Source organism: Bombina bombina, chromosome 1 (assembly GCF_027579735.1).
Source record: "Bombina bombina isolate aBomBom1 chromosome 1, aBomBom1.pri, whole genome shotgun sequence".
Classification (NCBI taxonomy): Eukaryota; Metazoa; Chordata; class Amphibia; order Anura; family Bombinatoridae; genus Bombina; species Bombina bombina.
In genome coordinates, this window is record NC_069499.1 from 1,321,929,995 (window position 1) to 1,321,954,464 (window position 24,470).

The window sequence follows — 24,470 nt, forward strand, 5'->3', positions numbered from 1 at the left end:
AGGGAGAGCTTTGATTTGCAATGTATCAAATTAAAACCGGTTAGAGAAGCATAACATTATTTAAATAAACTAGCCAATCCAGGAATTCTCTCCGGACCTAGGCTATGCCTGGGGCGACTATTGCAACATCTTGCAGTATATTTGCTCAGCCTCTTTTTCCCTTGGGCATCACATATAAATCTAAGCACGTAGAGAAGTGAAAGAGAAAACATCCCAGAGGTAGGGAGACCAGGTTCCTGGATATTGGCAAGAATACATTACACATTTGTCTATGTACAGTTTACATTCTTACCCAAATTGTGGCTGCGGGCGGAGGGCCGGCGTTATGTTCACCAGAACGCAAAAGGAAAGTATTTTTAAAAAATAAGCGCCTCTGTAAACTTTAACATTAAAGTGCCCATGTTTTTAAGATTAATGAATTAAAGGCCATTATCTAATAATAAAGTTTACATCCCCTTTAAGTGATATTGCACTCTCTTCTGTTGTATGCTGTGTATATCTCAAGGGCTGACACATTTAAATTAGTCTTAGGAGTCAGCTGGAATATTAAAAAAAACACAGTATATTAAAAAATAAAAGCAAACAAAATTGAACATGATTCAGCTTGAGCAGTTTTAAATAACTTTACACTTTACTTCTATTATCTAATTTGCTTCAGCTCATGGTATTTTGTTAAAAAGCAGACCTATGTAGTTTCAGGAGCCGCAACTCACTACTGGGAGTTAGCCGCTTATATGTGGCTGCACATATAATTCTCTTGTCATTGGCTCACCAAATGTTTTCAGCTAGCTCTCAAGTAGTGCATTGCTGCTCTTTCAACAAAGGATACCAAGAGAATGAAGCATTTGATAATAAAAGTAAACTGGAAAGTTGTTTAAAAGTGTGTGTTCTATCTAAATCATGAACAAAAAAAAATTGTGTTTTATATCCCTTTAAGGAAACATGAGAAAATAAGCTATCACTTTCTAAATCTATGTTTATTGTCACCTACGTAACTTTATTTACTCCTATTCACAAACATTTATTATGAAACATATGTATTTTCTGTGCTAAAATTCAGTATATGCAGGTTTTCCCAGATAATTTTTTTATTATATTATATTATATATTATATTATATTATATATTATATTATATTATATATTATATTATATTATATATTATATTATATTATTTTATATTATATTATTTTATATTATATTATATTATTTTATATTATATTATTTTATATTATATTATATATAAATACATTTCCACATTTGATTTTTTCCCCTATACTTATTTATATGGGGGAAAATGATTAAAAAAAAAAAAAAAAAAAAAGGGAACACTAAATGCATTTTATAAGCATATAGCATTGAGGTTATTCCCTGCCTTCCTCCAGTTAAAGGGATAGTAAACCCCAACTTTTTCTTTTATGATTCAGATAGAAGATACAATTTTAAACAACTTTACAATTTAATTATTTTATCAAATTTTCTTCATTCTCTTGTTATCCATTGCTGAAGGGACAGCATTGCACTACTGTCAGGAAGCTGAAAATATATATTTAGCCAATCACTAGCAGCAGCTCCCACTAGTGTATGATGTGTGTATTCATTTTTTAACAAGGGATACCAAGAGAACAAAGCAAATTTGAAAATGGAAGTCAATTTAAAAGGGTCTTAAAAAGACGTGCTCTATCTGAATCATGCAAGTTTAATTTTGACATTCCTATCCCTTTAAGGGAGCCGCCATGTTGAAATCTTTCACTACATTCCAGTGCTGACGTGTTTGCAGGTATCTGAAGGAGAGTTACTGCACATGTGCAGTGTAACCCAAGTTCCATAAAGGCAACACCCATGATTGGAGGGAAGTGCATGAAAACAATTCATTTCTCTTGTAGTGTATCCAGTCCACGGATCATCCATTACTTGTGGGATATTCTCCTTCCCAACAGGAAGTTGCAAGAGGATCACCCACAGCAGAGCTGCTATACAGCTCCCCCCCTCACTGCCATATCCAGTCATTCGACCGAAACAAGACGAGAAAGGAGAAACCATAGGGTGCAGTGGTGACTGTAGTTTAATTAAAATTTAGACCTGCCTTAAAAGGACAGGGCGGGCCGTGGACTGGATACACTACAAGAGAAATAAATTTATCAGGTAAGCATAAATGATGTTTTCTCTTGTTAAGTGTATTCAGTCCACGGATCATCCATTACTTGTGGGATACCAATACCAAAGCTAAAGTACATGGATGATGGGAGGGACAAGACAGGAACTTAAACGGAAGGAACCACTGCCTGTAGAACCTTTCTCCCAAAAACAGCCTCCGAAGAAGCAAGTGCCAAATTTGTAAAGTTTTGAAAAGGTGTGAAGCGAAGACCAAGTCGCAGCCTTGCAAATCTGTTCAACAGAGGCCTCATTTTTAAAGGCCCAGGTGGAAGCCACAGCTCTAGTAGAATGAGCTGTAATCCTTTCAGTGGGCTGCTGTCCAGCAGTCTCATAGGCTAAGCGTATTATGCTCCGAAGCCAAAAGGAGAGAGAGGTTGCCGAAGCTTTTTGACCTCTCCTCTGTCCAGAGTAAACGACAAACAGGGCAGATGTTTGACGAAAATCTTTAGTAGCCTGTAAGTAAAACTTCAAGGCACGGACTACGTCCAGATTATGCAAAAGACGTTCCTTCTTTGAAGGAGGATTAGGACACAATGATGGAACAACAATCTCTTGATTGATATTCCTGTTAGAAACCACCTTAGGTAAAAACTCAGGTTTGGTACGCAGAACTACCTTGTCTGAATGAAAAAATCAGATAAGGAGAATCACAATGTAAGGCAGATAACTCAGAGACTCTTCGAGCCGAGGAAATAGCCATCAAAAACAGAACTTTCCAAGATAAAAGTTTAATATCAATGGAATGAAGGGGTTCAAACGGAACTCCCTGAAGAACTTTAAGAACCAAGTTTAAGCTCCACGGGGGAGCAACAGTTTTAAACACAGGCTTAATCCTAACCAAAGCCTGACAAAATGCCTGGACGTCTGGAACTTCTGCCAGACGCTTGTGCAAAAGAATAGACAGAGCAGATATCTGTCCTTTTAAAGAACTAGCTGATAAGCCTTTGTCCAAACCCTCTTGGAGAAAGGACAATATCCTAGGAATCCTAACCTTACTCCATGAGTAACTCTTGGATTCACACCAATAAAGATATTTACGCCATATCTTATGGTAGATTTTCCTGGTGACAGGCTTTCGAGCCTGTATTAAGGTATCAATGACTGACTTGGAGAAGCCACGCCTTGATAGAATCAAGCGTTCAATCTCCATGCAGTCAGTCTCAGAGAAATTAGATTTGGATGATTGAAAGGACCTTGTATTAGAAGGTCCTGCCTCAGAGGCAGAGTCCATGGTGGAAGAGATGACATGTCCACTAGGTCTGCATACCAGGTCCTGCGTGGCCACGCAAGCGCTATCAGAATCACTGATACTCTCTCCTGTTTGATTTTGGCAATCAGTCAAGGGAGCAGAGGAAACGGTGGAAACACATAGGCCAGGTTGAAGAACCAAGGAGCTGCTAGAGCATCTATCAGCGTTGCTCCCGGGTCCCTGGACCCGTAACAAGGAAGCTTGGCGTTCTGGCGAGACGCCATGAGATCCAGTTCTGGTTTGCCCCAACGATGGACCAGTTGAGCAAACACATCCGGATGGAGTTCCCACTCCCCCGGATGAAAAGTCTGACGACTTAGAAAATCTGCCTCCCAGTTCTCTACGCCTGGGATGTGGATTGCTGACAGGTGGCAAGAGTGAGACTCTGTCCAGTGAATTATCTTTGAGACTTCTAACATCGCTAGGGAACTCCTGGTTCCCCCTTAATGGTTGATGTAAGCCACAGTCGTGATGTTGTCCGTCTGAAATCTGATGAACCTCAGGGTTGCTAACTGAGGCCAAGCTAGAAGAGCATTGAATATTGCTCTTAACTCCAGAATATTTATTGGGAGGAGTTTCTCCTCCTGAGTCCACGATCCCTGAGCCTTCAGGGAGTTCCAGACTGCGCCCCAACCTAGAAGGCTGGCATCTGTTACAATCGTCCAATCTGGCCTGCGAAAGGTCATACCCTTGGACAGATGGACCCGAGAAAGCCACCAGAGAAGAGAATCTCTGGTCTCTTGATCCAAATTTAGTAGAGGGGACAAATCTGAGTAATCCCCATTCCACTGACTTAGCATGCATAATTGCAGCGGTCTGAGATGCAGGCGCGCAAATGGCACTATGTCCATTGCCGCTACCATTAAGCCGATTACTTCCATGCACTGAGCCACTGACGGGCGTGGAATGGAATGAAGGACACGGCAAACATTTAGAAGTTTTGATAACCTGGACTCCGTCAGGTAAATTTTCATCTCTACAGAATCTATAAGAGTCCCTAGGAAGGATACTCTTGTGAGTGGTGATAGAGAACTCTTTTCCACGTTCACTTTCCACCCATGTGACCTCAGAAATGCCAGAACCATCTCTGTATGAGACTTGGCAATTTGAAAGCTTGACGCCTGTATCAGGATGTCGTCTAGATACGGAGCCACCGCTATGCCTCACGGTCTTAGAACTGCAAGAAGTGAGCCCAGAACCTTTGTAAAAATTCTCGGGGCAGTGGCCAACCCGAAGGGAAGAGCTACAAATTGGTAATTCCTGTCTAGAAAGGCAAACCTTAGGAACCGATGATGATCTTTGTGAATCGGTATGTGAAGGTAGGCATCCTTTAAGTCCACTGTGGTCATGTACTGACCCTCTTGGATCATGGGTAGGATGGTCCGAATAGTTTCCATTTTGAATGATGGAACTCTGAGGAATTTGTTTAAGATCTTTAGATCCAAAATTGGTCTGAAGGTTCCCTCTTTCTTGGGAACCACAAATAGATTTGAATAAAATCCCTGTCCTTGTTCCGTCCGCGGAACTGGATGGATCACTCCCATTACTAGGAGGTCTTGCACACAACTTAGGAATGCCTCTTTCTTTATCTGGTTTGCTGATAACCTTGAAAGATGAAATCTCCCTTGTGGAGGAGAAGCTTTGAAGTCCAGAAGATATCCCTGAGATATGATCTCCAACGCCCAGGGATCCTGAACATCTCTTGCCCACGCCTGGGCGAAGAGAGAAAGTCTGCCCCCCACTAGATCCATTTCCGGATAGGGGGCTGTTCCTTCATGCTGTCTTGGGGGCAGCAGCAGGCTTTCTGGCCTGCTTGCCCTTGTTCCAGGACTGGTTAGGTTTCCAGGCCTGTCCGGAATGAGCAACAGTTCCCTCTTGTTTTGAAGCGGAGGAAGTTGATGCTGCTCCTGCCTTGAAATTTCAAAAGGCACGAAAATTAGACTGTTTGGCCTTTGATTTGGCCCAGTCCTGAGGAAGGGTATGACCCTTGCCTCCAGTAATGTCAGCAATAATTTCCTTCAAGCCAGGCCCGAATAAGGTCTGCCCCTTGAAAGGAATGTTGAGTAATTTAGACTTTGAAGTCACGTCAGCTGACCAGGATTTAAGCCATAGCGCCCTACGCGCCTGGATGGCGAATCCAGAATTCTTAGCCATTAGTTTAGTCAAATGAACAATGGCATCAGAAACAAATGAGTTAGCTAGCTTAAGCGTTCTAAGCTTGTCAATAATTTCATTCAATGGAGCTGTCTGGATGGCCTCTTCCAGGGCCTCAAACCAGAATGCCGCCGCAGCAGTGACAGGCGCAATGCATGCAAGGGGCTCTAAAATAAAACCTTGTTGAATAAACATTTTCTTAAGGTAACCCTCCAATTTTTTATCCATTGGATATGAAAAAGCACAACTGTCCTCAACCGGGATAGTGGTACGCTTTGCTAAAGTAGAAACTGCTCCCTCCACCTTAGGGACAGTCTGCCATAAGTCCCGTGTAGTGGCGTCTATTGTTAACATTTTTCTAAATATAGGAGGTGGGGAAAAGGGCACACCGGGTCTATCCCATTCCTTGCTAATAATTTCTGTAAGCCTTTTAGGTATAGGAAAAACGTCAGTACACACCGGCACCGCATAGTATCTATCCAGCCTGCACAATTTCTCTGGAATTTCAACTGTGTTACAGTCATTCAGAGCAGCTAATACCTCCCCAAGCAATACACGGAGGTTCTCAAGCTTAAATTTAAAATTAGAAATCTCTGAATCAGGTTTCCCCGAGTCAGAGATGTCACCCACAGACTGAAGCTCTCCGTCCTCATGTTCTGCATACTGTGACGCAGTATCAGACATGGCTCTAACAGCATTTGCTCGCTCTGTATCTCTCCTAACCCCAGAGCTATCGCGCTTGCCTCTTAATTCAGGAAATCTAGATAATACCTCTGACAGGGTATTATTCATGATTGCAGCCATGTCCTGCAAGGTAATCGCTATGGGCGTCCCTGATGTAATTGGCGCCATATTAGTGTGTGTCCCCTGAGCGGGAGGCGAAGGGTCTGACACGTGGGGAGAGTTAGTCGGCATAACTTCCCCCTCGACAGAACCCTCTGGTGATAATTCTTTTATAGATAAAGACTGATCTTTACTGTTTAAGGTGAAATCAATACATTTAGTACACATTCTCCTATGGGGCTCCACCATGGCTTTCAAACATAATGAACAAGTAGGTTTAATTTACATTTTTAAACAAACTAGCAATGAGACTAGCAAGCTTGGAAAACACTTTAAAACAAGTTTACAAGCAATATAAAAAAAGTTACTGCGCCTTTAAGAATCACAAATTTTCCAAAATTTTGAAATAAGTGAAAAAAATGCAGTTACATTAACGAAATTTTTACAGTGTATGTAATAAGTTAGAGCATTGCACCCACTTGCAAATGGATGATTAACCCCTTAATACCAAAAACGGAATAACAAATGACAAAAACGTTTTTTAAACAGTCCAACAACTGACACAGCTCTACTGTGGCTTTTTACCTCCCTCAATACGACTTTTGAAGCCTTTTGAGCCCTTCAGAGAAGTCCTGGATCATGCAGGAAGAAGCTGGATGTCTGTGTCAGTAATTTTTGCTGTGCAAAAAAACGCTAAAATAGGCCCCTCACACTCATTACAACAGTGGGAAGCCTCAGGGAACCGTTTCTAGGCAAAATTCAAGCCAGCCATGTGGAAAAAACTAGGCCCCAATAAGTTTTATCACCAAACATATGTAAAAAACGATTAAACATGCCAGCAAACGTTTTAAAATACACTTTTATAAGAGTATGTATCTCTATTAATAAGCCTGATACCAGTCGCTATCACTGCATTTAAGGGTTTACTTACATTACTTCGGTATCAGCAGCATTTTCTAGCAAATTCCATCCCTAGAAAAATATTTTAACTGCACATACCTTATTACAGGAAAACCTGCACACTATTCCCCCTCTGAAGTTACCTCACTCCTCAGAATATGTGAGAACAGCAAAGGATCTTAGTTACTTCTGCTAAGATCATAGAAAACGCAGGCAGATTCTTCTTCTAAATACTGCCTGAGATAAACAGTACACTCCGGTACCATTTAAAAATAGCAAACTTTTGATTGAAGAAATAAACTAAGTATAAAACACCACAGTCCTCTTACGACCTCCATCTTAGTTGAGAGTTGCAAGAGAATGACTGGATATGGCAGTGAGGGGAGGAGCTATATAGCAGCTCTGCTGTGGGTGATCCTCTTGCAACTCCCTGTTGGGAAGGAGAATATCCCACAAGTAATGGATGATCCGTGGACTGGATACACTTAACAAGAGAAATATATTTAGTGTTTAAGGTCCCTTTAGTATTGTTATGAAATAAAATATGCTTACCTAATAATTTTATTTCCATTGTGGGGAGGAGAGTCTACGGCTTCATTCATTACTTGTGGGAATTAAGAACCTGGCCACCAGGAGGAGGCAAAGGCTTAAATACCTCCCCCACTCCCCTCATCCCCCAGTCATTCTGCCGAGGGAACAAGGAACAGTAGGAGAAATATCATATCAGAGTATAAATGGTGCCAGAAGATAAATTTAGGTTTGCCCACTGGCGTTACAGGCGGGAGCCGTGGATTCTCCTTCCCACGATGGAAATAAAATTATCAGGTAAGCATAATTTATGTTTTCCATCTAAAGGGGAGGAGAGTCCACGGCTTCATTCATTACTTTTGGGAAACATATACCCAAGCTTTAGAGGACACTGAATGAAACCGGGAGGGTAAAAAAGGCAGACCCTAAATCAGAGGGCACCACAGCCTGTAAACCTCTCTCCCAAAAACAGCTTCACCAGAAGCAAAAAAGTCAAATTTATAAAACTTTGTAAAAAAGTGTGTAAGGGGTAGATTCCTTACAAATCTGCTCCATAGAGGCCTCATTCTTGAAGCCCCAAGATGAAGCCACAGCTCTAGTTGAATGAGCCGTGATCCTCTGAGGAGGCTCATGTCCCGCTGTCTCATAGGCCAAGCGAATCAAGCTCCTCGACCAAAAGGACAAAGAAGTAAAATAGGCCCTCTGCGCTTCCTGGAATACACCACAAAAAGATGTAGACTGTCTGAAATCCTTCGTAGCCTGAAAATAGAATTTGAAGGCACGAACCACATCCAGATTATGAAGTAACCTCTCCTTGGAAGAGAAAGGGTTAGGGAAAAAAACATAATTTATGCTTACCTGAAAAATGTATTTCTCTTGTAGTGTATTCAGTCCACGGATCATCCATTACTTATGGGATATATTCCCTTCCCAACAGGAAGTTGCAAGAGGATCACCCAAGCAGAGCTGCTATATAGCTCCTCCCCTCACATGTCATACCCAGTCATTCGACCGAAACAAGACGAGAAAGGAGAAACCATAGGGTGCAGTGGTGACTGGAGTTTTGATTAAAATTTAGATCTGCCTCAAAAGAAGACAGGGCGGGCCGTGGACTGAATACACTACAAGAGAAATAAATTTATCAGGTAAGCATAAATTATGTTTTCTCTTGTTAAGTCTATCCAGTCCACGGATCATCCATTACTTATGGGATACCAATACCAAAGCTAAAGTACATGGATGATGGGAGGGACAAGGCAGGAAAGTTAAACGGAAGGAACCACTGCCTGTAGAACCTTTCTTTCTCCCAAAAACAGCCTCCGAAGAAGCAAAAGTGTCAAATTTGTAAAATTTTGAAAAGGTATGAAGCGAAGACCAAGTCGCAGCCTTGCAAATCTGTTCAACAGAGGCCTCATTCTTAAAGGCCCAGGTGGAAGCCACAGCTCTAGTGGAATGAGCTGTAATTCTTTCATGAGGCTGCTGTCCAGCAGTCTCATAGGCTAAACGTATTATGCTACGAAGCCAAAAGGAGAGAGAGGTAGCCAAAGCTTTTTGACCTCTCCTCTGTCCAGAATAAACGACAAACAGGGAAGACGTTTGACGAAAATCTTTAGTTGCCTGTAAATAGAACTTCAGGGCACGGACTACGTCCAGATTATGCAAAAGTCGTTCCTTCTTTGAAGAAGGGTTAGGACGTAATGAAGGAACAACAATCTCTTGATTGATATTCCTGTTAGAAACTACCTTAGGTAAGAACGCAGGTTTAGTACGCAGAACTACCTTGTCTGAATGAAAAATCAGATAAGGAGAATCACAATGCAAGGCAGATAACTCAGATACTCTTCGAGCCGAGGAAATAGCCATCAAAAACAGAACTTTCCAAGATAAAAGTTTAATATCAATGGAATGAAGGGGTTCAAACGGAACACCTTGAAGAACGTTAAGAACTAAGTTTAAGCTCCACGGCGGAGCAACAGTCTTAAACACAGGCTTAATCCTAGCCAAAGCCTGACAAAAAGCCTTAACGTCTGGAACTTCTGCCAGACGTTTGTGTAAAAGAATAGACAGAGCGAAAATCTGTCCCTTTAACAAACTAGCAGATATGCCCTTTTCTAAACCCTCTTGTAGAAAAGACAATATCCTAGGAATCCTAACTTTACTCCATGAGTAACTCTTGGATTCGCACCAATATAAATATTTACGCCATATCTTATGGTAAATCTTTCTGGTAACAGGCTTCCAAGCCTGTATTAAGGTATCAATAACCGACTCCGAGAAGCCACGCTTTGATAGGATCAAGCGTTCAATCTCCATGCAGTCAGCCTCAGAGAAATTAGATTTGGATGGTTGACAGGACCCTGAATTAGAAGGTCCTTCCTCTGAGGCAGAGACCATGGTGGACAAGACGACATGCCCACTAGGTCTGCATACCAGGTCCTGCGTGGCCACGCAGGCGCTATCAGAATCACTGATGCTCTCTCCTGGTAATCAGTCGAGGTAGCAGCGGAAATGGTGGAAACACATAAGCCATGTTGAAAACCCAAGGGGCTGCTAGAGCATCTATTAGTGCCGCTCCCGGGTCCCTGGCCCTGGATCCGTAACAAGGAAGCTTGGCGTTCTGGCGAGACGCCATGAGATCCAGTTCTGGTTTGCCCCAAAGATGAATCAGTTGAGCGAAGACCTCCGGATGAAGTTCCCACTCCCCCGGATGAAAAGTCTGGCGACTTAGAAAGTCCGCCTCCCAGTTCTCCATGCCTGGGATGTAGATCGCTGACAGGTGGCAAGAGTGAGACTCTGCCCAGCGAATTATCTTTGAGACTTCTAACATCGCTAGGGAACTCCTGGTTCCCCCTTGATGGTTGATGTAAGCCACAGCCGTGATGTTGTCCGACTGAAATCTGATGAACCTCAGTGTTGCTAACTGAGGCCAAGCTAGAAGAGCATTGAATATTGCTCTTAACTCCAGAATATTTATTGGGAGGAGTTTCTCCTCCTGAGTCCACAATCCCTGAGCCTTCAGGGAGTTCCAGACTGCGCCCCAACCTAGAAGGCTGGCATCTGTTGTTACAATTGTCCAATCTGGCCTGCGAAAGGTCATCCCCTTGGACAGATGGACCCGAGAAAGCCACCAGAGAAGAGAATCTCTGGTCTCTTGATCCAGATTTAGTAGAGGGGACAAATCTGAGTAATCCCCATTCCACTGACTTAGCATGCATAATTGCAGTGGTCTGAGATGCAGGCGCGCAAATGGTACTATGTCCATTGCCGCTACCATTAAGCCGATTACTTCCATGCACTGAGCAACTGACGGGCGTGGAATGGAATGAAGGACACGGCAAGCATTTAGAAGCTTTGATAACCTGGACTCCGTCAGGTAAATCTTCATCTCTATAGAATCTAAAAGAGTCCCAAGGAAGGGAACTCTTGTGAGTGGTAATAGAGAACTCTTTTCCACATTCACCTTCCACCCATGCAACCTCAGAAATGCCAGAACTATCTCTGTATGAGACTTGGCATTTTGAAAACTTGACGCTTGTATCAGAATGTCGTCTAGGTACGGAGCCACCGCTATGCCTCGCGGTCTTAGCACCGCCAGAAGTGAGCCCAGAACATTTGTAAAAATTCTCGGGGCCGTAGCTAACCCGAAGGGAAGAGCTACAAACTGGTAATACCTGTCTAGAAAGGCAAATCTTAGGTACCGATAATGATCCTTGTGAATCGGAATGTGAAGGTAGGCATCCTTTAAGTCTACTGTGAACATGTATTGACCCTCTTGGATCATGGGTAGGATGGTTCGAATAGTTTCCATTTTGAATGATGGAACTCTTAGGAATTTGTTTAAGATTTTTAGGTCCAAGATTGGTCTGAAGGTTCCCTCTTTCTTGGGAACCACAAACAGATTTGAGTAAAATCCTTGCGCCCTTGTTCCGTCCGCAGAACTGGGTGGATCACCCCCATTAATAAGAGGTCTTGTACACAGCGTAGAAATGCCTCTTTCTTTATTTGGTTTGCTGATAACCTTGAAAGATGAAATCTCCCTCGTGGAGGAGAAGCTTTGAAGTCCAGAAGGTATCCCTGAGATATAATCTCCAACGTCCAGGGATCCTGTACATCTCTTGCCCAAGCCTGGGCGAAGAGAGAAAGTCTGCCCCCCACTAGATCCGTTTCCGGATAGGGGGCCCTCTCTTCATGCTGTCTTAGTGGCAGAAGTAGGCTTTCTGGCCTGCTTTCCCTTGTTCCAAGACTGGTTGCTTTTCCAACCCTGTCTGAAACGAGCAGCAGTTCCTTCCTGTTTTGGAGCGGAGGAAGTTGATGCTGCTCCTGCCTTGAAATTACGAAAGGCACGAAAACTAGACTGGCCTTTGATTTGGCCCTGTCCTGAGGAAGGGTGTGACCCTTACCTCCAGTAATGTCAGCAATAATCTCCTTCAAGCCGGGCCCGAATAAGGTTTGCCCTTTGAAAGGAATATTAAGCAATTTAGATTTAGAAGTTACATCTGCTGACCAGGATTTAAGCCATAGCGCTCTGCGCGCCTGGATGGCGAATCCGGAGTTCTTAGCCGTTAGTTTGGTTAAATGTACAACGGCATCCGAAACAAATGCGTTAGCTAGCTTAAGGGCTTTAAGCTTGTTCAAAGTCTCATCCAATGGTGCTGTGCGAATAGCCTCTTCCAGAGACTCAAACCAGAATGCCGCTGCAGCAGTGACGGGCGCAATGCATGCAAGGGGCTGTAAAATAAAACCTTGTTGAACAAACATTTTCTTAAGGTAACCTAATTTTTTATCCATTGGATCTGAGAAAGCACAACTATCCTCCACCGGAATAGTGGTACGCTTGGCTAAAGTAGAAACTGCTCCCTCCACCTTAGGGACCGTCTGCCATAAGTCTCGTGTGGTGGCGTCTATTGGGAACATTTTTCTAAATATCGGAGGAGGGGAAAAGGGCACACCAGGTTTATCCCACTCCTTGTTAATCTCTGTAAGCCTTTTAGGTATAGGAAAAACGTCAGTACACACCGGTACCGCATAGTATTTATCCAGCCTACATAATTTCTCTGGGATTGCAACCGTGTCGCAATCATTCAGAGCCGCTAATACCTCCCCTAGCAATACACGGAGGTTCTCAAGCTTAAATTTAAAATTTGATATTTCTGAATCCGGTCTCCCTGGATCAGATCCGTCACCCACAGAATGAAGCTCTCTTTCCTCATGTTCTACAAATTGTGACGCAGTGTCAGACATGGCCCTCATATCATCAGCGCGCTCTGTCCTTAACCCAGAGCTATCGCGCTTGCCTCTTAACTCAGGCAAATTATATAATACTTCTTTCATGACATTAGCCATATCTTGTAAAGTGATTTGTAAGTGCCTTGATGTGCTTGGCGCCACAATCTCACGCACCTCCTGAGCGGGAGGCGAAGGTACCGACACGTGAGGAGAGTTAGGCGGCATAACTTCCCCCTCGTTGTCTGGTGATAATTTATTTACCGGTAAAGACAGACTTTTATTTAAAGTAACATCAATACAATTGGTACACATATTTCTATTGGGCTCCACATTGGCCTTTAAACATAATGAGCAAGCAGATTCATCTGTGTCAGACATGTTTAAACAGACTAGCAAAGAAGCTATCAAGCTTGGAAATTTCTCTCAATAAGTTTACAAGCAATATAAAAAACGCTGCAGCGCTTTTAAAAACACAAAAAAACTGTCACAGTTGAAATAACAATGAACTAAGACAGTTATAGCAACCAATTTTAAACAGTAAATGTATGAAATTAGCAGAGGATTGCACCCATTAGCAAAAGGATGATTAACCCCTCAATACCCAAAACAGATAATCAATTTAAGATTTAACGCTTTTCTCACAGTCAAACACACTGTCAAAGGTCTGCTGTAACTGATTAGCTCCCTCAAAAATGAATTTTGAAGACCCCTGAGCTCTCTGGAGACGTCCTGGATCAAAGAGGAAGAAGCAGGAAGACTGTGCTAGAATTTTAACTGCGCAACAAGGCGCTAAAAAAGGTCCCTCCCACTCATATCACAACAGTGGGAGACCTGATATAACTGTTTCTATGCAGAAATATACGTTAGCCATGTGGAAAAAAAATCATGCCCAAAAAGATTTAACACCAAAGTACCTCACAAAACGAATAACATGCCAGTAAACGTTTAAAAAAAAAACAAAAAAAACTTTCCAGTGTTATGCAAAGTTATCACTAAGCCTGCTACCAGTCGCTTCTACTGCAGTTAAGGCTCATACATTTATTTCAGTAATAAAAGTATTTAAAGTCAAATTCTAATCCCTAGAAAATAACTCAACTGCGCATACATTTATCAGCCTGATACCAGTCGCTACTACTGCATTAAAGGCTGTACTTACATCATATGGGTAACAGCAGTGTTTTCTTAGTCAATTCCATTCCTCATTTGCGGGAGACCCCGCATGCTATTCCCTTCTCTGAAGTTACCCCACTCCTCAGAATGTGCGAGAACAGCCAGTGGATCTTAGTTACGTCTGCTAAGATCATAGAAAACGCAGGCAGATTCTTCTTCTAAATACAGCCTGAGAGAATAAACAGCACACTCCGGTGCTATTTTAAAATAAAACTTTTGATTGAAGAATATTAAGTAAAAAACTCCTATCTCCTCTCACAACCTCCTTTGTTGAGACTTGCAAGAGAATGACTGGGTATGATATGTGAGGGGAGGAGCTATATAGGAGCTCTGCTTGGGTGATCCTCTTGCAACTTCCTGTTGGGAAGGAGAATATATCCCCTAAGTAATGGATGACCCGTGGACTGAACACACTTAACAAGAGAAACCAGATAAGGAGGCTCTAATTGCAAGGCAGCCAGCTCACACTCTGCACGCAGATGCAATAGCCAACAGTAAAAGAACCTTCCAAGACAGAACCTTAATGTCAATAGAATGCATAGGCTCAAATAGAACCCTCTGCAATACCTTAGGGACCAAGTTTAAGCTCCATGTAAAGACAGGCCTAATCCTGAACAAAAGATTAAATGTCAGGAAACTCAACGAGTCCCTTGTGCAACAAAACTAATGCCGAAATCTGTCCCTTTAAGGAACTGGCGACAAGACCCTTCTCCTAGTGCCAAGTATATCCGTGCTTCTCACACCAGGAAGAGTCTGTCCTCCACACCTTATGGTAGATGAGACGAGTGACTGGTTTTCTTGCCTGAACTTGAGTGTCAATCACACTTTCAGAAAAACCTCTTGGCTAAGACTAAGCGTTCAATCACCATGCAGTCAGCCTCAGAGAAACAAGATTTTGATGTTGAAAGGGACCCTGTTCCAGCAGATCCCTGTGACAGGGTAACTTCCATGGCGGAGAGGATGACATCCCCACCAGATCTGCAAACCATGTCCTCCGCGGCCACGGTGGAGCAATCAGGATGGCTGAAGCTCGCTCCTGCTTGATGCGTGAAACACCACGAGGTAGAAGTGGTAACGGGGGAAAAAAAGTAAGCTAGGTTGAATCCCCAAGGCATCTATCAGCTCTGCCTGGGGATCCCTCGACCTCAACCCATATCGGGGTAGCTTGCAATGGAGTCTGGACGCCATGAGAGCTATCTCCGGCATTTCCCATCTGAGACAAATCTCTGCAAACACTTTGGGTGAAGAGATCATTCCCCGGATGGAAGGATTAACTGCTGAGAAAGTCCGCTTTCCAGTTGTCCACATCTGGAATGTGGATCGCTGAGAGCGAGCAGCTGTGGGACTCTGCCCACTCCAAAAACCGAGACACCTCCCTCATTGCCAGGGAGTTTCTCATTCCCCTTTGATGGATGATGTAAGCCACCAAAGTAATGTGTCTGGAATCTGATGAAGCTGAACGATCCCCAGAAGAGGCCACGCCCTCAGAGTGTTGTGAATTGCTCGAAGTTCCAGAATATTTATCAGAAGGAGAGACTCCTCCCGGGACCATTTTCCTTGTGCCATTCTGGCAACGCCAAACAGCTCCCCATCCTGCCAGATTCGCGTCCATGGTCACAATCTCGCAGGACGGTCTCAAGAAGGATGTCCCCAGGGACAGATGCTCCGGACGGATCCACCAAGAGAGGGAATGCCTGGTCCGAGCATCCATGAATATCCGCTCTGATAGATCTGAATGATCACCGTACCACTATCTCCACATGCACAATTGAAGAGGTCTGAGATGGAAGCCTGATCATCTCCATACACTGAGCGACTGAAGGGTTTGAGGAGAACTGAAGGGCAAGACAGGTGACGCAATCTTCATGCGTCTTTGCTCTGTGAGAAATATTTTCATGGTTAGAGTCTATTATCGTGCCCAGGAACTCCTCCCTGTTGCTGGGAACTCTTTCCTAAATTGATCTTCCAACCGTGAGATTGGAGCAATAAAAGAAGAGCTCTCGAATGATCCTCTGCGAGGCTGAACAACGGCGCCTGGACTAGCATGTCGTCCAAATAGAGCACCACAGCAATGGGATCTGGTCACTGCAAGAAGCGCCCCCAGAACCTTTGTGAAGACTCTTGGGGCCGTCGCCAGATCGAAAGGAAGGGCCACAAACTGGTGTTGGTCCAGAAACACAAATCTTAGGAACTTGAAGTGGTCCCTGTGAATTGGAACATGAAGGTAAGCACCCTTCAAGTCTATTGTCGTCATGAACTGTCCCTCTTGAGCTAGGGGCAGAATAGATCTGATCGTTTCCATTTTTTTTCAGCAAAGAGGTAGTTCTTTTCAATGTCACACAGACTTTATTTGTGAATTATTGGAATTTGCACTAACCAATAATATTTGTCTTTGATGACAGATATTTCCTGCAGCTAAGGGGCACGGCTATGGGGGCCAAATTTGCGCCCTCATATGCGTGCCTCTATTTAGGCTTTTGGGAAAACATCTATGTGCTTGACTCCTCCACAGTGAGTGATCACGTCTCTATGTGGCTTCGCTACATAGATGACGTGTTCCTCCTGTGGAGGGGAACGGAATTACAGCTGCAGTCTTTTGTTGAATCACTGAATAATGAAACTTTCAATCTCAGATTCACACTTATCAGTGATCCTCAAACGATCAAATTTTTGGATGTCACTGTCACGGTAAATGAAGGTACTTTGATAACAAAAGTGTATCGTAAAGTCACCTCCACCAATAGCATCTTAAGAGCGGACAGTTTTCACCCAAAATACCAGATAAAAGGGATCCCGGTTTCACAATTTTTTCGGGCTCGAACGAACTGCATAACAGATGCAGATTTTATTGTCGAGTCCAGAGAATTGACCAAACGGTTTGGGGATAGAGGGTACTCTAAAAAACTTGTCAGGCATAGCAAAGTCAAATGGCTCGCTCACAAGCTGATAGTATTTTCAGTGCATCAGCGACCAAATCTAGGGAAAAGGATCCTCAACAGGGGAAAATAAGATTTATTACAGTCTATAATGAGAGCTGGGAGGATGTATGTGAAATAATGCAGAGGTATTGGCATATTCTTCTCGCCGATACCAAACTTAATCAAATACTCCGCCCCCAACCTCTCATTACAGCACGCAGGGCACCAAATTTACGTGACAGCCTGGTTCATAGTCACTTCATTCGACCACAAACAAGTGGCAACTGGTTGAATAGAACTAGCCTTGAACCAGGCTGTTATCCATGCAAACAATGTAAAGCCTGCAATCATATAGAAAGAGTACGATTTTTTTCAGACAGGAAAGGTACCATCTATAGGATACGCTCAAAGATTACGTGTAGAACAGAAGGCTTGGTGTACTTAGATAAATGTAATTGCCCCCTTTATTACGTGGGTAAAACCACTAGGGCCCTCCGTGAACGTACCTTAGAACACCTAAGAGATATTGAACATGATGTTACTACATCAAGTTTAGCCAGACACTTTACTGAGTTTCATAACTCCTCACCCAGTTGCTTTAGACTTATAGGAATAGACAAAGTTAGTCTGGGCACACGAGGGGGAAGACATTGATAAAATCCTGCTTCAACGTGAAAGTAGGTGGATTTTTAATTTAGGAACCCTTGCCCCAATGAGGAAAATAACTTGGGTAATTTTCTATGAAATCTGTTATATATTAAGTCCCTAATTAAATATATAAGGTATTTGAGGAACAATAAATAACTTTAATGATTTCCCTTAAAAAAAAATATATCAACACTGTCACTTTAAGAGAACCATGTTAGCCAACCTTACTAAGAAGGTCAACATATAGCTGTTACCTTGTAATTAAGTATTTTATTATGCTTACAAGCAATACTTAATCCTACTTAGTAATTAGGAGCCATCACAACAGAAAAAGTTTTTTTTTTAATTTAAATATTTGTTATGTATATGTATTTAACATTTCTAACATAGGAACCTATATTCACCGGCCTAATTTCCGGGGGCATTTGCACATAGCACAGCTTTAAATGAGAAGCAGATACCAGAACTTAGTATACACTTGCCCGGATGAAGCCATACAATTGGTGAAACGTACGTCGGCAACCGCAACTGCTCAGTTTGATTCTGAGCTTTTCAAAAGGGAAGACGCTCTGTGCGGTACCAGCAGGAGTCAGCTATTCCACAGTTTCCGGTCCAGCAGGAAGCATTTGGAGGTGTAGAGGGAAACGCTGTCGGGACAGTAAAGTCTTCGGCTGTGGGTGCTTGCTTTATCAGCCCCTTCCAGGATCACCTCTGCTTTGGTTTTTGGGGTAAATCGTTGCCCTGGGATTATAAATAAGCGGACCTATCTGGAAATTTTGGTCAGCGTTTATCTGGCCTTTTTGAACAGCAGTCCGATTGACATTTAATCCACAGCTGACGCTAAGTATTGACTACTACAACTGTGTCTTTAGTACCTGCTGCATTTATTTTTACCGTACATATTTATGTGATGTGTTTTTGCTTTATTTTTGTGCTTAGTGTATGATAGACAGGAATTTGATTTGATATACCTGCTATTACACAAGTATTATTGTGAACACTGTGCACAGTAGGTAGTTTATATAACATTGTAAACTATTCTCTAACAAGTAAACTTATTATTGAACTAAGAGTGCTGTTGTGAGGTATCTTTCTTTGCTCCTGTTTTATTTAATATCGTGCCCAGGAACTCCACCCTGTTGCTGGGAACTCTTTCCTAAATTGATCTTCCAACTGTTAGATTGGAGCAATAAAAGAAGAGCTCTCAAATGATCCTCTGCGAGGCTGAACGGCGCCTGGACTAGGATGTCGTCCAAATAGAGCGCCACAGCAATGGGATCTGGTCACTGCAAGAAGCGCCCCCAGAACCTTTGTGAAGACTCTTGGGGCCGTCGCCAGATCGAAAGGAAGGGCCACAAACTGGAAGTGTTGGTCCAGAAACGCAAATCTTAGGAACTTGAAGTGGTCCCTGTGAATTGGAACATGAAGGTAAGCACCCTTCAAGTCTATTGTCATCATGAACTGTCCCTCTTGAGCTAGGGGCAGAATAGATCTGATCGTTTCCATATTGAACAATGGAACAGCCAGAAACTTGTTTAAACACTAGGTCCAGAATTGGGCAGAATGTGCCCTTCTTTGGAACCACAGAGATTTGAATAGTACCCTAGACCCCTTTCGTAAGGGGTACTGGTACGGTAACACCTAGAGAGGAGAGATCCCTCACACATTTTAGAAAGGCCTCTCTCTTATCCGGACTTGAAGACAGGAGGAATCTACCCCTGGGTGGATGGGACCTGAACCCTATCCTGTAACCTTGGGCGACCACCTCCAGAACCCAAGAGTCCTGAACGTCCTGCAAACAGGCTACAGAGAAGAGAGATAATCTGCTCCCTTCTTGGTCCGGAAAGCGGTCGGGGGCCGCCCCCTTCATGCAGATTTAGTCTCGGAAAGGCTTCTTGTTCTGCTTGGACTTGTTCAATGACTGAGCAGGTTTCCAAGTTCCCTTGGACTGATCCGCTTTCGCGGCAGCTGCTGGCGCTGGGCCTTGTCCGTGCAAAAGGGACAAAAAGTAGATCCTTTAGGCTAAGCCTTCTTATCCTGCGGTAGGAAAGCTCCCTTGCCTCCCGTAACAGTGGATATGATCGAATCCAATCCTGGTCCGAACAGAATCTTTCCTTGAAAAGGCAGAGACAACATCATCAACTTAGGTCATGTCCACAGACCAAGACTTTAGCCACAGAGCCCTGCCAGCTAAAAACGGAGAATCATGAAACCTTTGCGTTCAGGCGAAATTGCATATTGGCGTCACAAATGATGTTTCTAGTCAATGGAAGTCTCCCTCTCGACCATATCACAAAGGGATTCACGCAAGTCGCAGCTCCAGAAACCACGGCTACAGCCGCTGCCGGTTGAAAAAGCCTGTGTGCTGAAACATTTTCCTTAACATGTTTGCCAACTTTTTATCCATGGGCTCCTTAAATGACGAACTATCCTTGAGAGGAATAGTCGTCCGCTTCGCAAGCGTAGAGATAGCACCATCCACCTTAGGCACAGTCCCCCACAGCTCAAGCTGAGAGTCCGGAACGGGGAACAGTTTCTTAAAAGAAGAAGGGGAAAAGGGAAGAACCTAAATCGCTCCCATTCATTCTTAATAATATTAGCCATCTTAACAGGAACCGGGAAGGTCTGAGGCACCACCCTGTCCTCTTATACCTTATCAAGATTAGGAATCTAAGGTTGCTCCAGAAGCTTTGGTTCTGGAACCTCTGGAGTAGCAAGCACTTGCAAAACGCGCAAATTCTCCATCCTAAACCTAAAGTCAGGCTCCTCCGCTGCCAGATGGAGCCTCCTCCGAAGAGTCAGAGTGGGCCTCGTCATCGTATAACGCCTCTGATCTTTCAATAGGCGTAGACAACCCTTGGGCCGGTCTGCCATGATACGCCCTACACTTGCGCTTAGCAGAACATGGTAAGGCATGGATCACTTGATACCGCGGTTTGCAGTTGATCCGTAAAATTTGCCGCCCAACAATTCTCTCCCGTAGGGGTAATGGTTGGACCCTGGGGCGCTGCATGTGCACTCAGATGAAAGCAGCTCACGGGACGGAGAACCCTCAGAGGTGGATGGCTCATTAGTACTAGACATTCCTTTAGTTTTAGATGTTGCAACTTTATTGAGGCATGTGGAACATAGTTGAGCAGGCTGATCTACAAGAAGCTCCTCACAATAAACACAGGAATGAGACTTTGTTAAAGAGGGAGTACCCTCTAACGCAGTGTGTAGGTGTGTCACTGCTTCAGCACAAATTATTTTTAAAAAATGTTTTGGTTTCCGACTTTCCACCTGCCTGCTATGCATATCCCATGGTTGACACGTGATTGATACCTAGTGGGTCACAGATCATCTTAACCTATTGGCGCAGCTTAGCGGGAACTAAAACTATTCCCATTGACGGCACATTGGCTTCTGACTGCACGTGTAGTCTCAATCGGCTCGTGACTGCACGTGTAGTCTCAATCGGCTCGTGACTGCACGTGTAGTCTCAATCGGCTCGTGACTGCACGTGTAGTCTCAATCGGCTCGTGACTGCACGTGTAGTCTCAATCGGCTCGTGACTGCACGTGTAGTCTCAATCGGCTCGTGACTGCACGTGTAGTCTCAATCGGCTCGTGACTGCACGTGTAGTCTCAATCGGCTCGTGACTGCACGTGTAGTCTCAATCGGCTCGTGACTGCACGTGTAGTCTCAATCGGCTCGTGACTGCACGTGTAGTCAGTGAGTGGGACAGCAGTGTGTTTGCAGCGCGGGCAGTAGTCAGTCGGACACGCAGAGTTCTGAGGGCGGCAGCTTAAATGTTGAGCTGAAGTCAGAGGGGTTTATTTGCAGCTAGCTCCCAGTAGTGCAAGGCTGCTCCTGCTCTTGATATATGGATAGGAAGTGGAAGCTTAAAAATGCGAGTGTCTTTATCTAATATTCCACTAAATATTCAGAAACTGTTCATCCTAGCAACCTCATACATCCCATTAAAATAGTAAGTAGCTATTGGTGTAATGAAACTTTTTTTTTTATTTATGTATCTCTATATCTCTTAAAACAAGTTAGTTTAACCTTCTGTTTGCTAGTACAACTGAATTACTGTGTCGCAAAATGATGTAGGACTAAAAAGTGCGTCACCAACATGAAAAGTTTGGAAAGCTCTGCGATAACGCGTCAGAGTACTCCATAGCTTGCACTTTTATTATGGACTAGACTAGCTGAATAAACAGGCACCTTTATATCCTCCGATGGCCGGGGCACTCACCACCTCCTATGACCCGGACTACAGAAACCGATTTGTCTCCTATGCCGCTGATCAACAGAGGAAGTGGAGCCCGACACACCCGGTCACTTGGGATGCCTCGCAGGACTGCCCCTGCATTAAGGAGAAAACGCGCCAAAACCGGCCGCGCCAATACTCCCGGTAGTCAACCAGAAGTTCCACCATTGCCAGAGCCACATCTCGCACATAACGCAGCAATAACACAAACAATATTATGTATAACCCCCCCCACCTGTTCAATAATCCCCTTACTAGGAATATTAACCCTTGATTCCATAAGATAAAAGGCGCCACACTGTGACCCTGTCTTCTGTGTTATTGTGTATAAAAAAATTAAACGATCTTACCAGAATCAATGCCAAGGAACAGGAACACGGCCTTTCAAGTGCGACAGGTAGAAGCATCGCTCCTGATATGGACTTGAGTGCAGAAAGCAGGCAGCGAAACTCATTAATGCCGATTGCTTGTGGAGCTGTTAATAGAAGTCGGGATGGTTTCACAGAGAGACTCTCGCTGCATCTCCAGACTCCAGGCTCTCACTGAGAGGCTGACAGGACTACTTAAAACTCCAGTCTCACTGCTAAGAGTACTACCCTCCATAAGAGACTACTCCGAAACCCGGCACCTCTCTGCCATCCTCCTGTGACAAAAGTCAAAGAATGACTGGGGGAGGTATTTAAGCCTATGGCTGGCGTGTCTTTGCCTCCACCTGGTGACCAGGTTCCATAATTCCAAAAAGTAATTAATGAAGCCGTGGACTCTCCTCCCCTTTAGATGGAAACTGATATTTATCCTATACATTTCCCATGATGCTGAGACACTCTGTAGGCTGTCTGAGCATCATGGGAAATGTAGTTCCAAAACATATGCCCCCCCCCCAAGGTTGCTGACCCCTACTATATATCATTCATAAATTAATGTGAATTAAAAGAAAATTACAATCTTTATACATATTTTATACTATAATTACAGCACCATCTTGTGTCATATGATACTTAGTCATGTACATTGTTCAAAATCAATAATTCATTTATAATTAATTAGAAAGCTGACAAACCAATATTTAGCTGGAATGAAATAGGTAGATTTGACATTTTACACAAAAAAAACAAACAAAAAAAAAAAACACATTCACAGACCAGGGATCTACAGACAGAAGGGCAACGAGAAGAGATATTGCAAGTCTTTACAAATATCTAGAGATTCCAGGCCAATGGGTAAAGGTTCACCTGATGTCTATAGACATGGGAAACACACCCACCACTGAACAGAACAGGAACATAAGCACACATTTATTATGTCACACAAACATACCACAGTTGTAAAATGGAAGTAAATCTCCTACACAAATCCAAATGTATTCTTATTTTTATAAAGGAGGAACTGAATCAACAATAAATCATAAGGAGGAACTGAATCAACAATTTTTTTTTCGATATCTACAATCCCATTTTTATACAGTGGTAATAAAAAAGAGGACCAAAGCATCAAGTTTTCTAAAATTCTCTTTATGCCAACGGAAAAACAGAATTTATGCTTACCTGATAAATTACTTTCTCCAACGGTGTGTCCGGTCCACGGCGTCATCCTTACTTGTGGGATATTCTCCTCCCCAACAGGAAATGGCAAAGAGCCCAGCAAAGCTGGCCATATAGTCCCTCCTAGGCTCCGCCTACCCCAGTCATTCGACCGACGGACAGGAGGAAATATATATAGGAGAAACCATATGGTAACGTGGTGACTGTAGTTAGAGAAAATAATTCATCAGACCTGATTAAAAAACCAGGGCGGGCCGTGGACCGGACACACCGTTGGAGAAAGCAATTTATCAGGTAAGCATAAATTCTGTTTTCTCCAACATAGGTGTGTCCGGTCCACGGCGTCATCCTTACTTGTGGGAACCAATACCAAAGCTTTAGGACACGGATGAAGGGAGGGAGCAAATCAGGTCACCCAAACGGAAGGCACCACGGCTCACAAAACCTCTCTCCCAAAAATAGCCTCCGAAGAAGCAAAAGTATATAATTTAAAAAATTTGGTCAACAGGAACCTCATTCTTGAAGGCCCATGTGGAAGCCACAGCCCTAGTGGAGTGAGCTGTGATAATTTCAGGAGGCTGCCGTCCGGCAGTCTCAAAAGCCAATATGATGATGCTTTTAAACCAAAAGGAAAGAGAGGTAGAAGTTGCTTTTTTACCTCTCCTTTAACCAGAATAAACAACAAACAAAGAAGATGTTTGTCTAAAATCTTCAGTAGCCTCTAAATAGAATTTTAGAGCACGGACAACGTCCAAATTGTGTAACAAACGTTCCTTCTATGAAACTGGATTCAGACACAAAGAAGGTACAACTATCTCCTGGTTAATATTTTTGTTGGAAACAACCTTCGGAAGAAAACCAGGCTCAGTACGTAAAACCACCTTATCTGCATGGAACACCAGATAGGGCGGAGAACACTGCAGAGCAGATAACTCAGAAACTC

The 24,470-nt window shown here is 43.4% G+C and overlaps 1 protein-coding gene across 2 annotated transcripts in view; it reads right to left on the bottom strand.

Moving 5' to 3' along the window:
• The window catches only part of C1H16orf87 (chromosome 1 C16orf87 homolog), a 149,491-nt gene that overhangs the window by 67,742 nt on the left and 57,279 nt on the right, over window positions 1-24,470 (bottom strand). The window lies entirely within an intron of this gene.